Below are 25,471 nucleotides of genomic sequence, written 5' to 3'. Positions count from 1 at the left end.
GGCGGAGGTCTTCGAAAGATTTCATAGTGTTCCCCTGGTAGAGATGCGCCAGTCTTCTAATCCCCCTCCTCTCCCACTCCTGGGACCGTGCTATACAGTTTAGTTCAGCCAGTTCTTCCATAGGGGGGTATACTCAGTTACCCCCCCATAGGCCAAGAGGTGCTTAGCTATCTGCCATACTTTCCTCGCCAAGGTATTGGTGGGGCATTTACAAGCGAATGAATTAGCCTCCAGAACTTCAACTAGAGTTCTATGATATGCCTTATTGATCATCAATTTATGATTTGGACAGCCACCCTCTTCCAGTCCAGCCCCAGTCAAATGCTGGACTGGAAGCTGGGCTGATAGGAAGTATGTTCTTAAATGTGGCAGCGCTACTCCTCCCTTTTCCACCGGGAGCTGCAGCGTCCGCAGCCGAATCCGAGGCTGTCGCTTTTTCCATATTAATTCTCGAATTAATCCCTCCAGTCTGTTAAACCATTTCTGGTTGATCCAGACCGGGGAATTGTGGAGGATATATAGGATCTGTGGCTGCCAAATCATTTTTACTAAATTACAACGCCCCGCCACCGACAGGGGGAGGCGACACCAGCTATTAACCTTCTGTTTCAGCTTTGCCAATAATGGTACCAGATTCTCCTCAACATACTGGTCTATCTCTCTGGAAATCCAGACACCCAAGTATTTCAGCTTAGGTACCACTTCTAGTCCCTCAACTATAGACGATGTTTGGTCTTCAAGCTCCGATAGTGGCATAAGGGCTGATTTACTCCAATTGATAACCAAACCTGATTGCTGCCCAAATTCGTCCATCAGCCGTACTACCCTATTCAAAGTGGAGCGCACATCGTCAAGAAAAAACAAGACGTCGTCTGCAAACAGAGCCAGCTTCTCCTCCTCCAGTCCGCGCCGGAATCCCCGGATGTCTGAGCGTGTTCTCGCCATCACAGCCAGGTGTTCCATAGCTAGCACGAATAGGAGGGGAGACAGCGGGCATCCCTGTCTCGTACCTCTTTCTAGATAGAACACTTCAGAAAATAGGGTCCCCATTTTAATCTTGGCCCTGGGTCCCCTGTATAGTAGTTTTACCCACCGGATGAATTGGGGGCCAAAGCCGAAACGTTCTAATACACCCCAAAGATAGTCCCACTCCAGACTGTCGAAAGCCTTGGCGGCATCCAACGCTAGTATGGCACCTGGGTTATCACTATCTCTAGGTATTTGTAGGTTTAGAAAAACCCTTCTAATATTAGTATTAGTTGTTCTGCCTGGGACAAACCCAGACTGGTCTGGATGTATTAATTTATGTATACAACTATTTAAACGAATTGCTAGGGCCTTGGCTAGGATTTTTATATCTGAGCATAGCAAAGATATCGGCCGGTATGACGAGACCTCATGTTGGTCCTTCCCCTCTTTAAGGATTAAAGTGATATTAGCCTCGCTCATTGAAGCGGGGAGTTCCCCCGCCTCTAGTGCATAGTTTAACGTTTCCAGTAGTCCCGGGATCAGCTGTTCGCTGTATCGCTTATAAATTTCCACTGGAAGGCCATCGGGACCAGGAGATTTACAATTGGGCATACTATTCATTGCGCCTTTTAATTCTTCCAAAGTAAGTGGTAGATCTAAATTCAATTTATCCTGGTCTGAAAGCACGGGAATACCTGTTTGCTGCAAGAAGTTAGTGTCCAGAGCCTCCCATCCCTGTGTGTTTGATTTATATAAGGTTCTGTAATACTCGCCCAGCACCTTCATAACCTCGGAGGGCCTAGAGACAAGGTCACCCTTCTGTGTTTTAATTGCCTGTATTCCTGTGGGGGAGCTATTAGTGCGAGTCAATAAAGAGAGAGCTCGACCCACCTTCTCCCCTTCGCCAAAATAATATTGGCGTTGGAAAATGCGTTGATTTTCTACCCTTTTTAGAAGTGCCATTTTATATATCTGTTGGCTATCCTCCCAAATCTGTTGTTTCCCCGGCGATGGATCCTCCACGAACTCTCTCTCAGCCTGAATAACGTCATTTCGGATTTTCCCCTCTTGGTCTCGGGATTCCCGTTTTGTCCTTGCAATATTCTGTATAAGTATTCCTCTAAGAAAGGCTTTTAGGGAATCCCAAACCACTCCAGATGCCGCTGTCCCCCTGTTAGTCTGGAGAAATTCCCCTATTTGATCCCCTAAAAGATTGGATCTATCAATTAGTTCCAGCCAAGCGGGGTTTATTCTCCATTCTCTCAGTGGGGCGCACTCTCCCGTGTTCAAAGTTATAACCAAAGGGGAATGGTCTGAGATCCAACCGTACCCCGTATTCTATGTCTACCACCACTCCCACTGCCTCATTGTTCCCCAAACCCATGTCTATTCTTGACAGCGTCTGATGGGTACTGGAGAAACAGGAGTACTGCCTATCCTGGGGGTGTCGCATACGCCAGATGTCTCTTAGACCAACTTCCATAAGAAGTTCGTGTAATCGACCTGTTCTATTTCCAGTTGGGCAAGGAAATCTATCTAGGCGTTTATCTATAGTTCCATTAAAATCCCCAGCAATTATCCATGGGACACCCATTTTACCCAGGCTGAACATAAGAAATTTATCCATAACCTCTAATTTGAAAGGAGGGGGTATATAGATATTTGCTAGAATACATTCTTGCCCAGCCACCTGACAGTGCAAGAAAACAAATCTCCCCTCCCCATCTATCTGGGACTCTTTACATAAAAAATCCGTGCCCTTCCATACCAACACGCTCACGCCGCGGGAGTACGATGAATAAAAGGAGTGGTAGTATGCCTGGAATTTCCGATCATGGAGCAGAGGGGCCGTAGTTGGAGTCAGATGGGTTTCCTGCAAAAAGAGTAAACCAGGTCCTCTTCCCTCCAACTCCAACATCACAGACCTCCGTTTCTAAGGGTCTCCCAAGCCCCTCACGTTCCACAAGGTTATATTCCACCTAGCCAATGATATTCCTCCCACTCATCGACTCCAGTGGTTAATATGCCCATGAAGGGGAGGGGGTAGGGGGAGAGGGAACCGCTTCCTCCCCCCATCACCACTCCCCTTCTCAACCTGCCCCTCATCGCTGCCCCGTTACTCACAGCGTGTGCTCGAAGACTCCCCTCCCTCCCACCCCCCACCCAACCCTGCCCATCTGAGCCACCCTTAGGGGTCTCAATTGTAGCCGGTATAATCATACCCCATTCAAAAAGTGTCCGAGCTCACCATCCCCCCACGTGATCTTATCACTCCCCATCAAAAATTCTTATAAGGTGGGATCGTAATCCCTCCGTAACACCCATCATGCCCTACCGAAAGAAAAAAAAAAAAAAACTTATGTATAAGTCCCCCCCCCCCAAATCCCACACTCCCAACTCAACTATTAAATCTCATTACCCCTTCTAATGTAAAATTGTGCGTGCTATTTTTTCACCATATGGCATCACAGTGTTCTATATCCATAGTGCTATACCTCAACTTTAATCATTTCATTTTTCCCCCACCCTGCTCGAGCTGCGGGCGGCACCAATTTAACCCCCCGTCCCTTTACCAAGATGGGTTCACAAATGGAATTGTTTCCAATAGCATACCTACATATAATTATATTCTCTCATACAACCCCCCCTCCGACCCCCACACCCCTACCTTCCCACCGTGTCTATGGCTGTGTCTTTATATACAAAACAACTCATCTTATAGTACTCAATTTCTCATAATGCGAAAAATAAATAAATAAAACACAAAAGGGGGGATGTATCCTCTTCCTTTTTACTCCTCCCCCTCCCTCAACCCCCCCCCCCTCACGACTCTTCCATAACACCTCGTTTACTACTTCAAATGTGAAATTATATAGACTATTAATTTACTTTGTGATATCGCAGTGCTCTATACTCCATAGTATTTTACCCCATTACTAATCAATTTATCATATCATTTTGCCCATCTCACCAAAGCAACCAGTTGTAGCATTAAGGCTCCCCAATCCTTCAGCGAGATGGGTACATAAACAAAATTATTTTCAAAAATACATATGCAAAAATTTACATTCCCCCTTACAACCCCCCCCCCCAACCCCCACACCCCCTCTTCCCGCCTCTCCAGAAAAACCAACCTCTCCTCCCCCCCCCCCCCCCAAAAAAAAAAAGGGCTAATACAGGCCGACTCTAAGTATCATTAAAGGGCCTCTTTGTGTTCCTCCAGCCAGTTCACAGCCTCCTGCGGGGAGTTAAAGAAAATTGTTGAGCCCAGAGCAGACACTCGGAGTCGGGCTGGATACAATAGGGCATACATTATCTTATGCGATTTCAGGGTGCGTTTAACAGGAATAAACTCCGCTCTCAGTTTCTGTAAGTCCGGTGAAAAATCTGGATAGAATGACACCCTAGTCTCCTTGTAGAAGATGTCTCCCAATCCCCTAACCCTCCGCATCAAGATCACTCGATCGTTATAGTTGATAAATTTCAATATCATTGGCCTACAGCGTCCCTCCGAGAAGTGAGATCTAGGAGGAACTCTGTAGGCTCTTTCGATGCTGGAGGGCGAGGAGAAGGAGACATCTCCCAGTAATTCCTTAAACCAATTTTCCAAAAAAATTACGGGGTCTGAACCCTCGCTTCCCTCTGGCAGGCCAATTAGTCGCACATTGTTCCTGCGGTTCTTATTGTCCATGTCATCAATTTTGGATGCCTGTGCGACAATTTGTTTCTGAAGAGTGGCTATTTTTTCCTGGAGGGGAGATAATTCATCTTCCACCGTGCTTAATCTTCCCTCTAGGGCCTCTATTCTGTCGATAGTATTGCTTAATTGTTGACTCATAGCGTGCAGTTCATTTTGGATATTACTCAGTTGACTACCCAGCCCAGAAATAGAATTCTTACAGTCATTAACCGCCAGCAGTATCTCTCATAAAGTCGGTTCCCCACCCCCCCCCCCCAGGTTTTTGGGCCGTACTACTGTCCTCCTGGGATGGCTCACCTACCCCACCTCCCGGCAGTGGGGTACCAGGATCCAGTGAGGGGCGACCTGCACTCCTTCTGTCCCCCACTGGCCCCTGCATTTTAAATTGACCTGGTGGGTGATGTTGAACTTTCCTGCCTGGAGAAGTTGCATGAGCAAAGCGCTCGAGTTTCAAAGCCGCAGAGGCTTGATTTAGCTTTTCTTTGGCAGCACGTGTTTTTTGATTTCCCTCTCCATGGGATGTATCTTCTATCGCTCTTTTGCTAAGCATGGTAAAATCCACGTAAAAGAGTCACCAAGCCGGCGGGAGGTAGTAATAAAGCAGTTTGTATCGCTAAATCAATTCTCCCAACAAGAAGGCCTGGTTTTTCAGCAAAAGGACCTTGAGGGGGGGCCAGTCAATTCACCAAGCGCCCGGCACCTGAATCCTAGATTAATTGTATTTACATTTATGGGGTAGACTTGCTTCAGCCAGCGATTATCAGAAGTAAAGCAGATAGGGAGAGGCAAACATTAAGAAGTAACCAAGTCTCTACTACACAGGTTCTTAACTTTCATCCCGCTAAGTTATATAGCGTTTCTCACCACACTGCAACCAAAGTTCTTTCATCCATAGAGCTGGCGGATGTCTCCGGGAGATTTGCTCGTCCGAGGCGATCGTAGTGCTCTCTCCGCGTGCCCACGTGTGGCGTTGTAAGCATTCGTCTATCCTCGGATCTCCGGTCGGATCTCCGACCGGGCTCCCGCGGTAGCGAAACCTAGCGCGGAATCCTCCTCGGGTTCTTCCAATGATCTCCGTCCGTGCTGTGCAGCCGTCGTGATAACGCACGCTCCAAGTCAATCGTTCGTTACGGAGCTGCGATAGAGGGAGCCAGGGAGCGGCAGCTGTATCCACCAGCGAGCTACGTTCCTCGCATCGCAGGGCGGAGGCTAGGAGCTTGGACACGCTCGCACTCCTGCTCACTCACTCACACCCATCTCCATCCGGCCACACCCCCCCGTGCTGGGGGTGTCCTTAGTTAATTTCATGGTTTAGATATAAAAAAAAAAAGAAAACCAAAAAGGTAATTGTCAAAAACAACGTGGGATGTGTACAGTGGCAATGTGATGGTGGTTTGACTGGGATTTTTGTCCGGGATCAGCAGGTTCTGCTTTCTCGTTTCAGGTGGAGGTGTAGCACGCCTCGTTTGGATCGTGGGCCACTCTTACGTTTGTTGGGGGGCCAGGAGAGGAGACATGAGGCCTGAGGGGAGGCAACTGGGGATTTCCAGGGCCGAAGCGGAATTGCATTGGTTGGGGATACCAGGAATGCAGTGGGACAGGGTGATAAGTATGGTGGAAAGGTACGTGTGGCTGGATAGGCTCCCGGACGTGTTAGTTATACATGCTGGGGGGAATGACCTGGGAGCCCGGAAGGTCAGGGATTTGCTGACAGACATAAAGGCTGATTTTCTTAAGCTGTGTGCAAGGTTTCCCAGTACGATCCTGTTGTGGTCGGACATTGTCGCCCGGACGCAGTGGAGATGGGCGAGATCGGTGGCAAGCATTCAGAAGACGAGGATCCGGGTGAAAAAGGTGGTGGGGTGATTCGTGGTTCAGAATGGGGGGCTGGTGATCAGACACAGGGAGCTGGAGTCGAATGTGGGTTTGTACCTGAGGAAGGACGGGGTACATCTCACGGATCATATCTCCAAAACGCTACAGTAAAATGGTTTCAAATGAGGTTTGCTTAGTGTATGGGACGTCCTGTACTAGAACTGACCATTCTTTTTTTCTACTTATTAGAATTGAGGTCGTTATAGGCCTCCAAAGTCGAATAACATGACATATCTCCAAAACGCTACAGTAAAAAGGTTTCAAATGAGGTGGGCTTAGTGTATGGGACATCCTGTACTAGAACTGACCATTCTTTTTTTCTACTTATTAGAATTGAGGTCGTTATAGGCCTCCAAAGTCGAATAACATGACATATCTCCAAAACGCTACAGTAAAATGGTTTCAAATGAGGTGGGCTTAGTGTATGGGACGTCCTGTATCAGAACTGACCATTCTTTTTTTCTACTTATTAGAATTGAGGCCGTTATAGGCCTCCAAAGTGAAAAAACTTGACATATCTCCAAAACACTACAGTAAAATGGTTTCAAATGAGGTTTGCTTAGTGTATGGGACGTCCTGTACTAGAACTGACCATTCTTTTTTTCTACTTATTAGAATTGAGGTCGTTATAGGCCTCCAAAGTCGAATAACATGACATATCTCCAGAATGCTACAGTAAAATGGTTTCAAATGAGGTGTGCTTAGTGTATGGCATGTCCTTTATTATAACTGAACATTCTTTTTTTCTACTTATTAGAATTGAGGTCGTTATAGGCCTCCAAATTCAAATAACGAGACATATCTTCAAAATGCTACAGTAAAATTGTTTCAAATGAGGTGTGCTTAGTGTATGGGATGTCCTTTATTATAACTGACCATTCTTTTTTTCTACTTACTAGAATTGAGGTAGTTTTAGGCCTCCAAAGTCGAATAACGTGACATATCTCCAAAACACTACAGTAAAATGGTTTCAAACGAGGTTTGCTTAGTGTATGGGACGTCCTGTACTAGAACTGACCATTCTTTTTTTCTACTTATTAGAATTGAGGTTGTTATAGGCCTCCAAAGTAGAATAACATGACATATCTCCAAAACGCTACAGTAAAATGGTTTCAAATGAGGTGTGCTTAGTGTATGGGACGTCCTGTATCAGAACTGACCATTCTTTTTTTCTACTTATTAGAATTGAGGTCGTTATAGGCCTCCAAAGTCAAATAATGTGACATATCTCCAAAACGCTAAAGTAAAATGGTTTCAAATGAGGTGTGCTTAGTGTATGGGACATCCTGTACCAGAACTGACCATTCTTTTTTTCTACTTATTAGAATTGAGGTCGTTATAGGCCTCCAAAGTGAAAAAACTTGACATATCTCCAAAACGCTACAGTAAAATGTTTTCAAATGAGGTGTGCTTAGTGTATGGGACATCCTGTACTAAAACTGACCATTCCTTTTTTCTACTTATTAAAATTGAGGTCGTTTTAGGCCTCCAAAGTCGAATAAAGTGACATATCTCCAAAACGCTACAGTAAAATGGTTTCAAATGAGGTGTGCTTAGTGTATGGGACGTCCTGTATCAGAACTGACCATTCTTTTTTTCTACTTATTAGAATTGAGGTCGTTATAGGCCTCCAAAGTCGAATAACATGACATATCTCCAAAACGCTACAGTAAAATGTTTTCAAATGAGGTGTGCTTAGTGTATGGGATGTCCTGTACTAGAACTGACCATTTTTTTTTCTATTTATTAGAATTGAGGTCGTTATAGGCCTCCAAAGTCCAATAACATGACATATCTCCAAAGCGCTACAGTAAAATGGTTTCAAAGGAGGTGTGCTTAGTGTATGGGACGTCCTGTATCAGAACTGACCATTCTTTTTTTCTACTTATTAGAATTGAGGTCGTTATAGGCCTCCAAAGTCAAATAATGTAACATATCTCCAAAACGCTACAGTAAAATGGTTTCAAATGAGGTGTGCTTAGTGTATGGGACATCGTGTACTAGAACTGACCATTCTTTTTTTTCTACTTATTAGAATTGAGGTCGATATAGGCCTCCAAAGTGAAAAAACGTGACATATCTCCAAAACGCTACAGTAAAATGTTTTCAAATGAGGTGTGCTTAGTGTATGGGACATCCTGTACTAAAACTGACCATTCCTTTTTTCTACTTATTAGAATTGAGGTCGTTATAGGCCTCCAAAGTCGAATAACATGACATATCTCCAAAATAATACCCTGAAACCTGTTGGAGATGCAAAATAGAAAAGGGTACTTTAGAACACATATGGAATAGCTGTTACAAGTTTAGAGATTTTTGGGGTAAGATAACAGAAATATATCAGCGAGTGACAGGTACTAGGATAAAGATAAATATAATGATAGTACTATTCTCTCTCACACCTAAATCATTAACACAGAAAGAGATAGAGTTTTTGCACTGTATGACTACAGCTGCAAAAGTTGTAATAGCGCGAAAATGGAAGAAGGAAAATGCTCCATTAATAATAGAGTGGAAATGTGAAATGAGTGAAACACACTATATGGAGAAGCAAATAAGAGAAGAAGGATATGTGGAGAATCCGATTTCAAAGCATTGGAAAAAGTGGGAGGAGTTTTGTACCTCAGGGAACCTTAAGGAATATTTGTAAGTGAGAAAGTGAGGAGCGATGGGGTAGGTGGGAGGGATGAGGGCTGATTTATATATATATATATATTGTAGACATGTCACTGGAGAAGTGATCGAGGGGGTGTACATCTCACCTAGGTTGCTACACAGTGTGAGATGGTAAATCCAGGATGGATCAGTTTCTCAGCAGCGATATGCTGCTGAGTTGTTATTTAATTTTGCCGGGCCTGGGTTTATATGGAATGGCAGGTAGGTTTGGTAGAGGGACCTGTCATTCCACATCCCCCGATCCAGTTCTGGGTTTGGGATCAGGTGAGCTTTGATCCTAATTAGCCTGGGAAGCTAAAGGCTCTGCAAGGTCTGCAGGTGATTGCTCCCAGCCAGGGAAACGAACAGTCTGTGTGTTTGAGGAAGCTGCAAGCACAGCCAGTGCTGGAGCTAACATCCACCCTGCGATATCCAGGCGAAAGACGCTGCGTTTATAAGTGTCAGATAGGTGAGAAGAACCTGTTAGTAAGCGCCCAGCCGGGCTAGGTTGTTTTGTTTTTGTTATTATTTTGTGCCTGTTATACACAAGAAGCACGGTGTTGCTGTATACTTTGTTTGTTGGACTGTTTGTACCACGAATAAACGCCAAGTTCTACTTTATAAAGTCCAAGTCTGCTGTGAACTGTGTCCAAACACACCCTACCCCGGGAAGATCCCTTACAATTGGTGGAGGTAGCGGGCAACGCGGTTGCTAGGGGCAACGGTGTGGACAGACTTGGCTACAGCTGCTGATGTCCTGGGTGAAAGCTGCAACTACACTCCAAAAACAGTCCAGCAACATGGAGGAGATGCTGAAGCAGTTTATGCAAGTGAGTTTGCAACAACAGCAGGCTCAGACAGAGGCCAATAGACGACATGAACAGTCCATGGCTGAACAACAGCAGATGATCGCTGCACAACAGCAGGCTCAGATAGAGGCCAATAGACGACATGAACAGTCCATGGCTGCACAACAACAACTTATTGAGCACCTGATAGCAAATCGAGAGGCGCCTGTGGTGATGGGAGCCGCTCCAGAGATTTTTTCTGGGAGAAGGACTGTGCAGAAAGCGCTGCAAAAGATGACTGCTGAGGACGATGTTGAGGCCTATCTAACAGTATTTGAGCGCGTGGCTGAGCGAGAGAAGTTACCAGCCGCTGAGTGGGCAGAGGTAATTGCGCCCTATTTAACAGGTGAACCTCAAAAGGCCTACTATGACCTCAGTGAGCAAGAGGTTAAGGACTATACTCGGCTAAAAGAGGAGATACTTGCCCGACTAGGAGTTACTACTGCAGTCCGTGCCCGGAGGGTACGCAACTGGAGCTACAGTCTGGACAAATCAGCGAGGTCCCAGATGTATGACCTAATCCATTTGGCAAGAAAGTGGTTGGAGCCAGACACTTCTACTCCTGCACAAATCCTAGAGAAGGTCGTGATGGATCGCTACCTCCGAGCGCTTCCTACTGACCTGCAACGCTGGGTGGGACAAGGTGATCCTAGGAACGCAAACGAACTTGTCAACCTTGTGGAGAGGTTCCAGGCGACTGAGGACTACCTCCGTGATGTTCCTGCAGCATCTTCACCTCCCCGGAGCGCCAGATCTGTGCCGTCAGCTGGTAAGAGACTTCCATCTATTGGGGGAGTGTGGAGGGGTGCTGATGGGGGGAAAAGGGCTCAAGTGGTGTCTCAGGGACAAAAGACTGGTGATGGTCCCGGGTGGCTAAGGGGCTCTGAAAAGGACTCCTTGCCAAAGAGACCAGGCCCTATCCAGTGTTGGAGATGCCATGAGGCGGGACACGTGTCTGCCCATTGCCCTCTTACCTCTGAACCCATGGAATGTGACGCTAGCCGGCGTCAGTCGCTATTTGCGGAACCATCTTGTGCTGCAGTTCCTGGACTAGAGACTGAACCGCAAATCTGCAACATCACAATCAATGACTTTCCTGTTAAAGCGTTAATGGACTCAGGAAGCCTTGTAACCTTGGTGCATGCTAGCCTGGTGACTGGGGACTTAGAGTCTAAAAAGCATATGAGTGTTGTGTGCATACATGGTGATACAAAAGTGTACCCTATAGTGCTGGCTAAAGTCGGGACTGAACAAGGCACCGTACAATATGAAGTGGGTGTGGTTAAAAACCTCATGCATAATGTAATATTGGGGCGCGATTTTCCATTATTCTGGGCTCTTTGGGAAAAAAGAAAAATCCCCAAAAGGAGTGAGGATACCTCTAAGGGGGTTGCCTTGTCCACTGTGAATGATAAAAATGTGCAGGATGAAAATGATTGTTTTCCTTTGCAGGTCCTGGCTGGGGAGGAGGAGGCTCCTCCCACTGAGCAAAATATACTAGACTTAGAGGTGTCTAGCGATAATTTTGGGACTGCACAATTACAGGACCCCACTCTCAAAAATGCGAGAGAGCAGGTTGCTGTTATGAACGGGGTACCTCAGGAACCAGATGCTGAAAAAAGATTTCCACATTTTTCGGTGACTAATGATCTTTTCTATAGAGTCAATAAGGTTAAAGATGAGATTGTGGAACAGCTTCTGGTACCTAAGCCGTACCGGCGTCAGGTGCTTGACATGGCACATAACCATGTTCTTGGGGGACACTTGGGGACTGACAAAACGCGAGAGAGGGTTCTCCAGAGGTTTTTTTGGCCGGCCATATATGATGACATTAAAAAATACTGTGAGTCGTGCCCCACATGTCAGGTTAGTGCCCCAGTGTCACATTTTCGCAGTCCTTTGGTTTCGCTCCCTATTATAGAGGTGCCTTTTGAGCGTATTGCCATGGATTTAGTGGGTCCCATTGTAAAGTCAGCTAGAGGACACCAGTATATTTTGGTAGTCCTGGATTATGCGACCCGCTATCCTGAGGCTGTACCCTTAAGAAACACTGCATCTAAAACAATTGCACGTGAGTTGTTTTATATGTTCTCTAGGACTGGGATCCCCAAAGAAATCCTAACTGACCAAGGTACGCCATTTATGTCGAAAGTAATGAAGGAATTATGTAAACTATTTAAAATCTCACACATCCGTACCTCTGTATACCACCCCCAGACGGACGGATTGGTGGAGAGATTTAATAAAACTTTGAAACATATGTTGAAGAAAGTGGTGGCAAAAGATGGTCGTGACTGGGATCATTTATTACCCTACCTCATGTTTGCTATTAGGGAGGTGCCCCAAGCGTCCACAGGGTTCTCACCATTCGAGTTGGTCTATGGTCATCACCCTAGGGGTCTACTGGACATTGCAAAAGAGACATGGGAGAATGAGTCCACCCCATACAAGAGTGTTATTGAGCATGTAGCACAAATGCAGGACCGTATAGCCACTGTAATGCCCCTGGTAAGGGAACACCTCCAGAGAGCTCAAGAGGCCCAAAGTAGAATTTACAACCGGTCCGCAAGAATCAGGACATTCAACCCAGGCGATAGGGTCCTTATACTAGTCCCCACTGTTGAGAGTAAATTCTTGGCGAAGTGGCAAGGTCCTTATGAAATTGTTGAAAAGATCAGTGAGGTGAACTACAAGGTGCACCAACCAGGTAGAAGGAAGCCTTTCCAAGTTTATCACATAAACTTGATCAAGCCCTGGAAAGACAGGGAATCCTTGGGGGCGACAAATACTGTTAATAATTTGTCACAACCAATCCCTCCAGTCAAGGTAGGTGATACTCTATCAGTGTCACAGAAACAGGAGGCTCAGGAATTTTTACAGAAAAACAAAAACAAGTTCTCTGACCTCCCAGGGCGTACACACCTCATCCATCATCACATTGAAACTGAGCCTAGAAGCAGAGTAAACCTTAAGCCCTATAGGATACCCGAGGCACGTAGGGAAGCCGTATCTGCCGAGGTAAAACGTATGCTTGCTCTGGGGGTAATTGAGGTGTCACAGAGTGAATGGTCCAGCCCAATTGTGCTAATCCCAAAGCCCAATGGAACTTGGAGGTTCTGTAACGATTTCAGAAAGTTGAATGAGATCTCCAAGTTCGATGCGTATCCTATGCCCAGGGTAGATGAGTTGATTGAGAAGTTGGGTAACGCCAGGTACATAACCACCCTCGATCTCACAAAGGGCTACTGGCAGATTCCACTTTCTGGTGAGGCTAAAGAGAAAACTGCATTCTCCACCCCTGATGGGCTATTCCAGTATGTAGTGATGCCATTCGGGTTACATGGAGCCCCTGCAACTTTCCAGAGGTTGATGGACTTGATTCTGCGACCACATCGTGATTACTCAGCCGCCTACCTCGATGATGTGGTCATTTTTAGCCCTGATTGGGAAAGTCACCTCTGTAAGGTACAGGCCGTGTTGGATGCCATAAGTGATGCGGGGTTGACCATAAATGCCGAGAAGTGTGCTCTAGCCCTAGAAGAGGCCAAATATCTAGGCTACATTATTGGGAGAGGGTTGATTAAGCCACAGCTAAATAAAATTGAGGCAATACAGAATTGGCCTAGACCCCTGACAAGGAAACAGGTTAGAGCTTTCCTGGGTATTACGGGGTATTACCGTAGATTTGTGCCGAACTTTGCCTCAGTTGCTGCTCCACTAACTGACTTGACAAAGGGCGGAAAGACAGCAATGGTCACGTGGACCCCAGAGGCCGAGAAGGCTTTCCAAAGCCTTAAGTCTGCCTTGTGCCAACCACCTGTGTTAGTCACCCCCGATTTCAGGCGAGAATTTCTGGTCCAGACAGATGCCTCTAACACAGGCTTAGGTGCAGTACTCTCACAAGTAGTGAATGGTGAGGAGCATCCAGTGACGTACTTGAGTAGAAAACTAACCCCGGCCGAGAAAAATTATGCCATTGTGGAGCGAGAATGTTTGGCAGTAAAGTGGGCCCTAGAATCGTTAAAGTATTACTTGCTAGGCAGGAAATTCAAGTTGGTGACAGACCATGCCCCCTAACATGGATGAAGTTAAACAAGGAGAGAAATGCAAGAGTGACTAGATGGTTTCTCTCCCTACAAAACTTTAATTTCACTGTGGAACACAGGCCAGGGAAATTACAGGCAAATGCTGACGCATTGTCAAGGGTAAGTTGTCTGTGGGGACAAAAGGCTCAGCCCTCCGGTCTGAAAAAGAGGGGGGGGATATGCAGACATGTCACTGGAGAAGTGATCGAGGGGGTGTACATCTCACCTAGGTTGCTACACAGTGTGAGATGGTAAATCCAGGATGGATCAGTTTCTCAGCAGCGATATGCTGCTGAGTTGTTATTTAATTTTGCCGGGCCTGGGTTTATATGGAATGGCAGGTAGGTTTGGTAGAGGGACCTGTCATTCCACATCCCCCGATCCAGTTCTGGGTTTGGGATCAGGTGAGCTTTGATCCTAATTAGCCTGGGAAGCTAAAGGCTCTGCAAGGTCTGCAGGTGATTGCTCCCAGCCAGGGAAACGAACAGTCTGTGTGTTTGAGGAAGCTGCAAGCACAGCCAGTGCTGGAGCTAACATCCACCCTGCGATATCCAGGCGAAAGACGCTGCGTTTATAAGTGTCAGATAGGTGAGAAGAACCTGTTAGTAAGCGCCCAGCCGGGCTAGGTTGTTTTGTTTTTGTTATTATTTTGTGCCTGTTATACACAAGAAGCACGGTGTTGCTGTATACTTTGTTTGTTGGACTGTTTGTACCACGAATAAACGCCAAGTTCTACTTTATAAAGTCCAAGTCTGCTGTGAACTGTGTCCAAACACACCCTACCCCGGGAAGATCCCTTACAATATATATATATATATATATATATATATATATATATATATATATATATTTCTACTTATTAGAATTGAGGTCGTTATAGGCCTCCAAAGTCAAATAATGTAACATATCTCCAAAACGCTACAGTAAAATGGTTTCAAATGAGGTGTGCTTAGTGTATGGGACATCCTGTACTAGAACTGACCATTCTTTTTTTCTACATATTAGAATTGAGGTCGTTATAGGCCTCCAAAGTCAAATAACGTGACATATCTTCAAAGTGCTACAGTAAAATGGTTTCAAATGAGGTGTGCTTAGTGTATGGGATGTCCTTTATTATAACTGACCATTCTTTTTTTCTACTTATTAGAATTGAGGTCGTTTTAGGCCTCCAAAGTCGAATAACGTGACATATCTCCAAAACGCTACAGTAAAATGGTTTCAAATGAGGTTTGCTTAGTGTATGGGACGTCCTGTACTAGAACTGACCATTCTTTTTTTCTACTTATTAGAATTGAGGTGGTTATAGGCCTCCAAAGGCGAATAACATGACATATCTCCAAAACGCTACAGTAAAAAGGTTTCAAATGAGGTGGGCTTAGTGTATGGGACGTCCTGTACTAGAACTGACCATTCTTTTTTTCTACTTATTAGAATTGAGGCCGTTATAGGCCTCCAAAGTGAAAAAACTTGACATATCTCCAAAACACTACAGTAAAATGGTTTCAAATGAGGTGTGCTTAGTGTATGGCATGTCCTTTATTATAACTCAACATTCTTTTTTTCTACTTATTAGAATTGAGGTCGTTATAGGCCTCCAAAGTCAAATAACGAGACATATCTTCAAAATGCTACAGTAAAATTGTTTCAAATGAGGTGTGCTTAGTGTATGGGGTGTCCTTTATTATAACTGACCATTCCTTTTTTCTACTTATTAAAATTGAGAACGTTTTAGGCCTCCAAAGTCGAATAAAGTGACATATCTCCAAAACGCTACAGTAAAATGGTTTCAAATGAGGTGTGCTTAGTGTATGGGACGTCCTGTATCAGAACTGACCATTCTTTTTTTCTACTTATTAGAATTGAGGTCGTTATAGGCCTCCAAAGTCGAATAACATGACATATCTCCAAAACGTTACAGTAAAATGTTTTCAAATGAGGTGTGCTTAGTGTATGGGATGTCCTGTACTAGAACTGACCATTCTTTTTTTCTACTTATTAGAATTGAGGTCGTTATAGGCCTCCAAAGTCGAATAACATGACATATCTCCAAAACGCTACAGTAAAATGGTTTCAAAGGAGGTGTTAACCTTTAAAATCTATATTTCTGATTCATCAATCAGGAGATATGATATGGGTTAAAAGAGAATTCTATTGACAAGGAAAATAAAAGGTTTAACATAACACCATTTATTAAAGTTACAGGTCTATCTAATACACAGAAAATATCTATAGTCTAAGTGAGGGAGTAAAATATTAGGTTAAAATACAACAAGAGTACAGATTACATTTATCACAATACAAAACAAGACATATGACAAACAGGTATACCTTTAAGTGCTGGGAGATGATCTGATAATTTACCTAATATTGGTCCATAGCTCTGGTCAGTTTCATCTGCCATTATGTTGGTTTTGGGTCCCATTAATAAAGGGCCATCTCTCATTGACTTGCACAGGACCACCCTGATTGGTTAGCCCTCTCCTCCCCTGGGTGTATTTCTTGCAAGATTGGTCCATTTTCTCATAACTTAATTTCCCCTCAATAGCACCTCCTCTTTTGGGTTTAATTGGTTAGTGATAATTAGTCTGAAGCCCACTTAATTAAAGAGGAAGTTTGCTCTTGAATAGGGCACTTAACTATGCATAGTCCTAGCCGGGGTAAATTGTCCATTCCTGAACAGATCAAAGAAATATTTTAAGCATATCAACCACCCTTTGAAATGGATAAATGGTTGATTAGCACGGAAGAATACACAAGCCTTTATCTAGCAAATGAATTCGGCTCCGTACCGACTACACACCCAAATGGTATCTGTTCCTGGGCCTTTGACTACCACATTAGGTAAACAGCAGGACATCTCCCTAACACCCACACTTAGCATACCTGTAAGACAAAGGGATTTTTAATTGAATTATATACGCTGACCAGAAGTCTGTTCCTCAATTTGAAACCATAAAGCCCTGTTAAGCTAAAACTATTATAAACCTTCTTTATTTTTTATCCTAATATATACATCTATAATACAAATATTCCCAGTTGCTAATGGAGATTACTCATAAACTCCTCATAAGGCAACAGATGACCCCTTGTGGCAAGTTGAGTCCAATGAAACGACGCCACACTTAAGTGAGTAATTGTTTATGTCTAATCTCCATTAGTGAGTTCAGTTTCTCCCTCTGCCATTTTAGAATTCGGCCGAGATATATCACCATGCCCGTCATAAATAACAGTACCCCACACTGCAATATGAGAAGACCTTTTATTCCCATTTCCACCCAGGTCCTGGTGGTGACCAAACTGAAATCCCCATCATGTAAAAGTTCATTCAACCTTTTCCCTGTTTTCTCCATATCATTACTAATTTGAATTATATGGGTATCCTTCCTTGCGAGCAGATTGTGAAGGTTTACTGACAGAGTATCAATTTTTATATCAAAATGGGGTAGATAGGTTATAGGATCTGGGACATCAGGGGGACTCTCAATGATATAGTCTTCTGTTAACACTGGTATGGGGGTTACTACAGTTTCCCCAATAATAGTGTACTCGTGTGGAATGAAGCAAAAATTTGGATAGGGTATTGGACACGACTGACCCCCATAGAGAAATGTCTGGTGATTGGTAACGACACAGTACAGTCCATCCATGTGGTAGGTGACCTTTGTGCTAGGTGTTCTCCATTTTGACAGCTTCACTGGGCAGTTAGCTTCCATCTCACTTGTACTGGTTTCTTGATGTGGTTGGCGTGGACTTTCCAGTTGGGGGTCCCTAGCTACTTTGGCGGTGGGATCCGGGTCATTGCTTAGACCACAGACTGGAGTGTCAATTTCAAACACATCACAATGGCATAAGTACCTATTGTCTTTGACAGTGCAGCAGGCAGTGTGTGGTGCTTTCCATCGCCCTTGAACTTGAATGAGCATTTCGGGGAGGTGCAACCTTTCCTTGTACACATCGTTTTCGAGGTACCCGAGGGAGTGTATGGACGCCATCGTGTTAAAGTAGTCATCTTGTGGATGGTACACTGGCAGCGACATGCTGAAGGAAACATACATTAGGTCCCGGTAGGCGCACAGGGACGGGCTCTTCTTGCAAGCAAATGGCCCTCTATTTGGGTGTGGTGTTACTATCCCTATATTTCGAATTGTGGAAACTGGCAGAGGTTTGCACTTGTCTCCAGAATGTACATTCATTCCACCACTATTATTAGTGTGAGTACAATACCATTGGGTAAGGTCGGTATCTCTTAATATATCAGGGATTTTACCTGCTTGGATCTCTCGGATGATATTAGTGACCTTGGTTAAAACAAAATTCCCATACGCAGTGCATATTACCTCTTTCCCCATACCATCCTCTCTAGCTTTCTGATTATTTATGTTTATGATTTTGTTGATTTTCTGTTGTGTCTTTTCAAACAACTGGGCAATATCTTTCATGTTATACACCGTAAACCTTTCCTCCTCTGCAAGCCCCTCAACACCCTGCAGAACTGGTTGCAGCACTTGCCGACCCTCTTTCTGTTCAAAATTTCCGATATGCCTGCGAATCGCTGACAAATTGGCTCGGTTCCAAATTGACATGCCAGATCCAAAAAGTCCTGGGATGGACCCAAGTATGCTGTCCAACCCCTTTAACTTTCTGGATCTGAAAATGCCCCTATGGGGAGTGAGGTTTGGTTCTGCAAATGGGTCCTGAGTTCGGCTTGCATGGGAGGCAATCAAATCTACCAGCAAGGAGGAGTAAAACAGAGACACATTTGTCCGGGCACATGAGCCGAATTCAGCCATGTTCCACTGGGACAAATTAAGTACCACGGGTACATGAATGAACTTAACGTTATTGAACAGAATTCCAGGGATTGATGTTGCCGTTAGGCCACTAGGTGGTCCCTCTTGCAGTGATGGGCATTCCAAGGATGTTGGTTCATAGTAGGGGATTGCAGCTGTATTTTTGAGCAAAGTTGTAGGAGCAGGGGTGAGCAGGGGTGAAACCTAGCGCGGAATCCTCCTCGGGTTCTTCCAATGATCTCCGTCCGTGTTGTGCAGCCGTCGTGATAACGCACGCTCCAAGTCAATCGTTCGTTACGGAGCTGCGATAGAGGGAGCCAGGGAGCGGCAGCTGTATCCACCAGCGAGCTACGTTCCTCGCATCGCAGGGCGGAGGCTAGGAGCTCGGACACGCTCGCACTCCTGCTCACTCACTCACACCCATCTCCATCCGGCCACACCCCCCGTGCTGGGGGTGTCCTTAGTTAATTTCATGGTTTAGATATAAAAAAAAAAAAGAAAACCAAAAAGGTAATTGTCAAAAACAACGTGGGATGTGTACAGTGGCAATGTGATGGTGGTTTGACTGGGATTTTTGTCCGGGATCAGCAGGTTCTGCTTTCTCGTTTCAGGTGGAGGTGCAGCACGCCTCGTTTGGATCGTGGGCCACTCTTACGTTTGTTGGGGGGCCAGGAGAGGAGACATGAGGCCTGAGGGGAGGCAACTGGGGATTTCCAGGGCCGAAGCGGAATTGCATTGGTTGGGGATACCAGGAATGCAGTGGGACAGGGTGATAAGTATGGTGGAAAGGTACGTGTGGCTGGATAGGCTCCCGGACGTGTTAGTTATACATGCTGGGGGGAATGACCTGGGAGCCCGGAAGGTCAGGGATTTGCTGACAGACATAAAGGCTGATTTTCTTAAGCTGTGTGCAAGGTTTCCCAGTACGATCCTGTTGTGGTCGGACATTGTCGCCCGGACGCAGTGGAGATGGGCGAGATCGGTGGCAAGCATTCAGAAGACGAGGATCCGGGTGAAAAAGGTGGTGGGGTGATTCGTGGTTCAGAATGGGGGGCTGGTGATCAGACACAGGGAGCTGGAGTCGAATGTGGGTTTGTACCTGAGGAAGGACGGGGTACATCTCACGGATCATATCTCCAAAACGCTACAGTAAAATGGTTTCAAATGAGGTTTGCTTAGTGTATGGGACGTCCTGTACTACAACTGACCATTCTTTTTTTCTACTTATTAGAATTGAGGTCGTTATAGGCCTCCAAAGTCGAATAACATGACATATCTCCAAAACGCTACAGTAAAAAGGTTTCAAATGAGGTGGGCTTAGTGTATGGGACATCCTGTACTAGAACTGACCATTCTTTTTTTCTACTTATTAGAATTGAGGTCGTTATAGGCCTCCAAAGTCGAATAACATGACATATCTCCAAAACGCTACAGTAAAATGGTTTCAAATGAGGTGGGCTTAGTGTATGGGACGTCCTGTATCAGAACTGACCATTCTTTTTTTCTACTTATTAGAATTGAGGCCGTTATAGGCCTCCAAAGTGAAAAAACTTGACATATCTCCAAAACACTACAGTAAAATGGTTTCAAATGAGGTTTGCTTAGTGTATGGGACGTCCTGTACTAGAACTGACCATTCTTTTTTTCTACTTATTAGAATTGAGGTCGTTATAGGCCTCCAAAGTCGAATAACATGACATATCTCCAGAATGCTACAGTAAAATGGTTTCAAATGAGGTGTGCTTAGTGTATGGCATGTCCTTTATTATAACTGAACATTCTTTTTTTCTACTTATTAGAATTGAGGTCGTTATAGGCCTCCAAAGTCAAATAACGAGACATATCTTCAAAATGCTACAGTAAAATTGTTTCAAATGAGGTGTGCTTAGTGTATGGGATGTCCTTTATTATAACTGACCATTCTTTTTTTCTACTTATTAGAATTGAGGTAGTTTTAGGCCTCCAAAGTCGAATAACGTGACATATCTCCAAAACACTACAGTAAAATGGTTTCAAACGAGGTTTGCTTAGTGTATGGGACGTCCTGTACTAGAACTGACCATTCTTTTTTTCTACTTATTAGAATTGAGGTTGTTATAGGCCTCCAAAGTAGAATAACATGACATATCTCCAAAACGCTACAGTAAAATGGTTTCAAATGAGGTGTGCTTAGTGTATGGGACGTCCTGTATCAGAACTGACCATTCTTTTTTTCTACTTATTAGAATTGAGGTCGTTATAGGCCTCCAAAGTCAAATAATGTGACATATCTCCAAAACGCTACAGTAAAATGGTTTCAAATGAGGTGTGCTTAGTGTATGGGACATCCTGTACCAGAACTGACCATTCTTTTTTTCTACTTATTAGAATTGAGGTCGTTATAGGCCTCCAAAGTGAAAAAACTTGACATATCTCCAAAACGCTACAGTAAAATGTTTTCAAATGAGGTGTGCTTAGTGTATGGGACATCCTGTACTAAAACTGACCATTCCTTTTTTCTACTTATTAAAATTGAGGTCGTTTTAGGCCTCCAAAGTCGAATAAAGTGACATATCTCCAAAACGCTACAGTAAAATGGTTTCAAATGAGGTGTGCTTAGTGTATGGGACGTCCTGTATCAGAACTGACCATTCTTTTTTTCTACTTATTAGAATTGAGGTCGTTATAGGCCTCCAAAGTCGAATAACATGACATATCTCCAAAACGCTACAGTAAAATGTTTTCAAATGAGGTGTGCTTAGTGTATGGGATGTCCTGTACTAGAACTGACCATTTTTTTTTCTATTTATTAGAATTGAGGTCGTTATAGGCCTCCAAAGTCAAATAACATGACATATCTCCAAAGCGCTACAGTAAAATGGTTTCAAAGGAGGTGTGCTTAGTGTATGGGACGTCCTGTATCAGAACTGACCATTCTTTTTTTCTACTTATTAGAATTGAGGTCGTTATAGGCCTCCAAAGTCAAATAATGTAACATATCTCCAAAACGCTACAGTAAAATGGTTTCAAATGAGGTGTGCTTAGTGTATGGGACATCGTGTACTAGAACTGACCATTCTTTTTTTCTACTTATTAGAATTGAGGTCGATATAGGCCTCCAAAGTGAAAAAACGTGACATATCTCCAAAACGCTACAGTAAAATGTTTTCAAATGAGGTGTGCTTAGTGTATGGGACATCCTGTACTAAAACTGACCATTCCTTTTTTCTACTTATTAGAATTGAGGTCGTTATAGGCCTCCAAAGTCGAATAACATGACATATCTCCAAAATAATACCCTGAAACCTGTTGGAGATGCAAAATAGAAAAGGGTACTTTAGAACACATATGGAATAGCTGTTACAAGTTTAGAGATTTTTGGGGTAAGATAACAGAAATATATCAGCGAGTGACAGGTACTAGGATAAAGATAAATATAATGATAGTACTATTCTCTCTCACACCTAAATCATTAACACAGAAAGAGATAGAGTTTTTGCACTGTATGACTACAGCTGCAAAAGTTGTAATAGCGCGAAAATGGAAGAAGGAAAATGCTCCATTAATAATAGAGTGGAAATGTGAAATGAGTGAAACACACTATATGGAGAAGCAAATAAGAGAAGAAGGATATGTGGAGAATCCGATTTCAAAGCATTGGAAAAAGTGGAAGGAGTTTTGTACCTCAGGGAACCTTAAGGAATATTTGTAAGTGAGAAAGTGAGGAGCGATGAGGTAGGTGGGAGGGATGAGGGCTGATTTATATATATATATATATATATATATATATATATATATATATATATATATATATATATATATATATATTTCTACTTATTAGAATTGAGGTCGTTATAGGCCTCCAAAGTCAAATAATGTAACATATCTCCAAAACGCTACAGTAAAATGGTTTCAAATGAGATGTGCTTAGTGTATGGGACATCCTGTACTAGAACTGACCATTCTTTTTTTCTACATATTAGAATTGAGGTCGTTATAGGCCTCCAAAGTCAAATAACGTGACATATCTTCAAAGTGCTACAGTAAAATGGTTTCAAATGAGGTGTGCTTAGTGTATGGGATGTCCTTTATTATAACTGACCATTCTTTTTTTCTACTTATTAGAATTGAGGTCGTTTTAGGCCTCCAAAGTCGAATAACGTGACATATCTCCAAAATGCTACAGTAAAATGGTTTCAAATGAGGTTTGCTTAGTGTATGGGACGTCCTGTACTAGAACTGACCATTCTTTTTTTCTACTTATTAGAATTGAGGTCGTTATAGGCCTCCAAAGGCGAATAACATGACATATCTCCAAAACGCTACAGTAAAAAGGTTTCAAATGAGGTGGGCTTAGTGTATGGGACGTCCTGTACTAGAACTGACCATTCTTTTTTTCTACTTATTAGAATTGAGGCCGTTATAGGCCTCCAAAGTGAAAAAACTTGACATATCTCCAAAACACTACAGTAAAATGGTTTCAAATGAGGTGTGCTTAGTGTATGGCATGTCCTTTATTATAACTCAACATTCTTTTTTTCTACCTATTAGAATTGAGGTCGTTATAGGCCTTCAAAGTCAAATAACGAGACATATCTTCAAAATGCTACAGTAAAATTGTTTCAAATGAGGTGTGCTTAGTGTATGGGGTGTCCTTTATTATAACTGACCATTCCTTTTTTCTACTTATTAAAATTGAGAACGTTTTAGGCCTCCAAAGTCGAATAAAGTGACATATCTCCAAAACGCTACAGTAAAATGGTTTCAAATGAGGTGTGCTTAGTGTATGGGACGTCCTGTATCAGAACTGACCATTCTTTTTTTCTACTTATTAGAATTGAGGTCGTTATAGCCCTCCAAAGTCGAATAACATGACATATCTCCAAAACGTTACAGTAAAATGTTTTCAAATGAGGTGTGCTTAGTGTATGGGATGTCCTGTACTAGAACTGACCATTCTTTTTTTCTACTTATTAGAATTGAGGTCGTTATAGGCCTCCAAAGTCGAATAACATGACATATCTCCAAAACGCTACAGTAAAATGGTTTCAAAGGAGGTGTTAACCTTTAAAATCTATATTTCTGATTCATCAATCAGGAGATATGATATGGGTTAAAAGAGAATTCTATTGACAAGGAAAATAAAAGGTTTAACATAACACCATTTATTAAAGTTACAGGTCTATCTAATACACAGAAAATATCTATAGTCTAAGTGAGGGAGTAAAATATTAGGTTAAAATACAACAAGAGTACAGATTACATTTATCACAATACAAAACAAGACATATGACAAACAGGTATACCTTTAAGTGCTGGGAGATGATCTGATAATTTACCTAATATTGGTCCATAGCTCTGGTCAGTTTCATCTGCCATTATGTTGGTTTTGGGTCCCATTAATAAAGGGCCATCTCTCATTGACTTGCACAGGACCACCCTGATTGGTTAGCCCTCTCCTCCCCTGGGTGTATTTCTTGCAAGATTGGTCCATTTTCTCATAACTTAATTTCCCCTCAATAGCACCTCCTCTTTTGGGTTTAATTGGTTAGTGATAATTAGTCTGAAGCCCACTTAATTAAAGAGGAAGTTTGCTCTTGAATAGGGCACTTAACTATGCATAGTCCTAGCCGGGGTAAATTGTCCATTCCTGAACAGATCAAAGAAATATTTTAAGCATATCAACCACCCTTTGAAATGGATAAATGGTTGATTAGCACGGAAGAATACACAAGCCTTTATCTAGCAAATGAATTCGGCTCCGTACCGACTACACACCCAAATGGTATCTGTTCCTGGGCCTTTGACTACCACATTAGGTAAACAGCAGGACATCTCCCTAACACCCACACTTAGCATACCTGTAAGACAAAGAGATTTTTAATTGAATTATATACGCTGACCAGAAGTCTGTTCCTCAATTTGAAACCATAAAGCCCTGTTAAGCTAAAACTATTATAAACCTTCTTTATTTTTTATCCTAATATATACATCTATAATACAAATATTCCCAGTTGCTAATGGAGATTACTCATAAACTCCTCATAAGGCAACAGATGACCCCTTGTGGCAAGTTGAGTCCAATGAAACGACGCCACACTTAAGTGAGTAATTGTTTATGTCTAATCTCCATTAGTGAGTTCAGTTTCTCCCTCTGCCATTTTAGAATTCGGCCGAGATATATCACCATGCCCGTCATAAATAACAGTACCCCACACTGCAATATGAGAAGACCTTTTATTCCCATTTCCACCCAGGTCCTGGTGGTGACCAAACTGAAATCCCCATCATGTAAAAGTTCATTCAACCTTTTCCCTGTTTTCTCCATATCATTACTAATTTGAATTATATGGGTATCCTTCCTTGCGAGCAGATTGTGAAGGTTTACTGACAGAGTATCAATTTTTATATCAAAATGGGGTAGATAGGTTATAGGATCTGGGACATCAGGGGGACTCTCAATGATATAGTCTTCTGTTAACACTGGTATGGGGGTTACTACAGTTTCCCCAATAATAGTGTACTCGTGTGGAATGAAGCAAAAATTTGGATAGGGTATTGGACACGACT

This window comes from Lithobates pipiens, unplaced genomic scaffold (genome assembly GCF_037356315.1).
Source record: "Lithobates pipiens isolate NorthernLeopardFrog02 unplaced genomic scaffold, aLitPip1_a1.2 Scaffold_18, whole genome shotgun sequence".
Lineage (NCBI taxonomy): Eukaryota > Metazoa > Chordata > Amphibia > Anura > Ranidae > Lithobates > Lithobates pipiens.
This window is presented reverse-complemented; position numbering follows the sequence as displayed.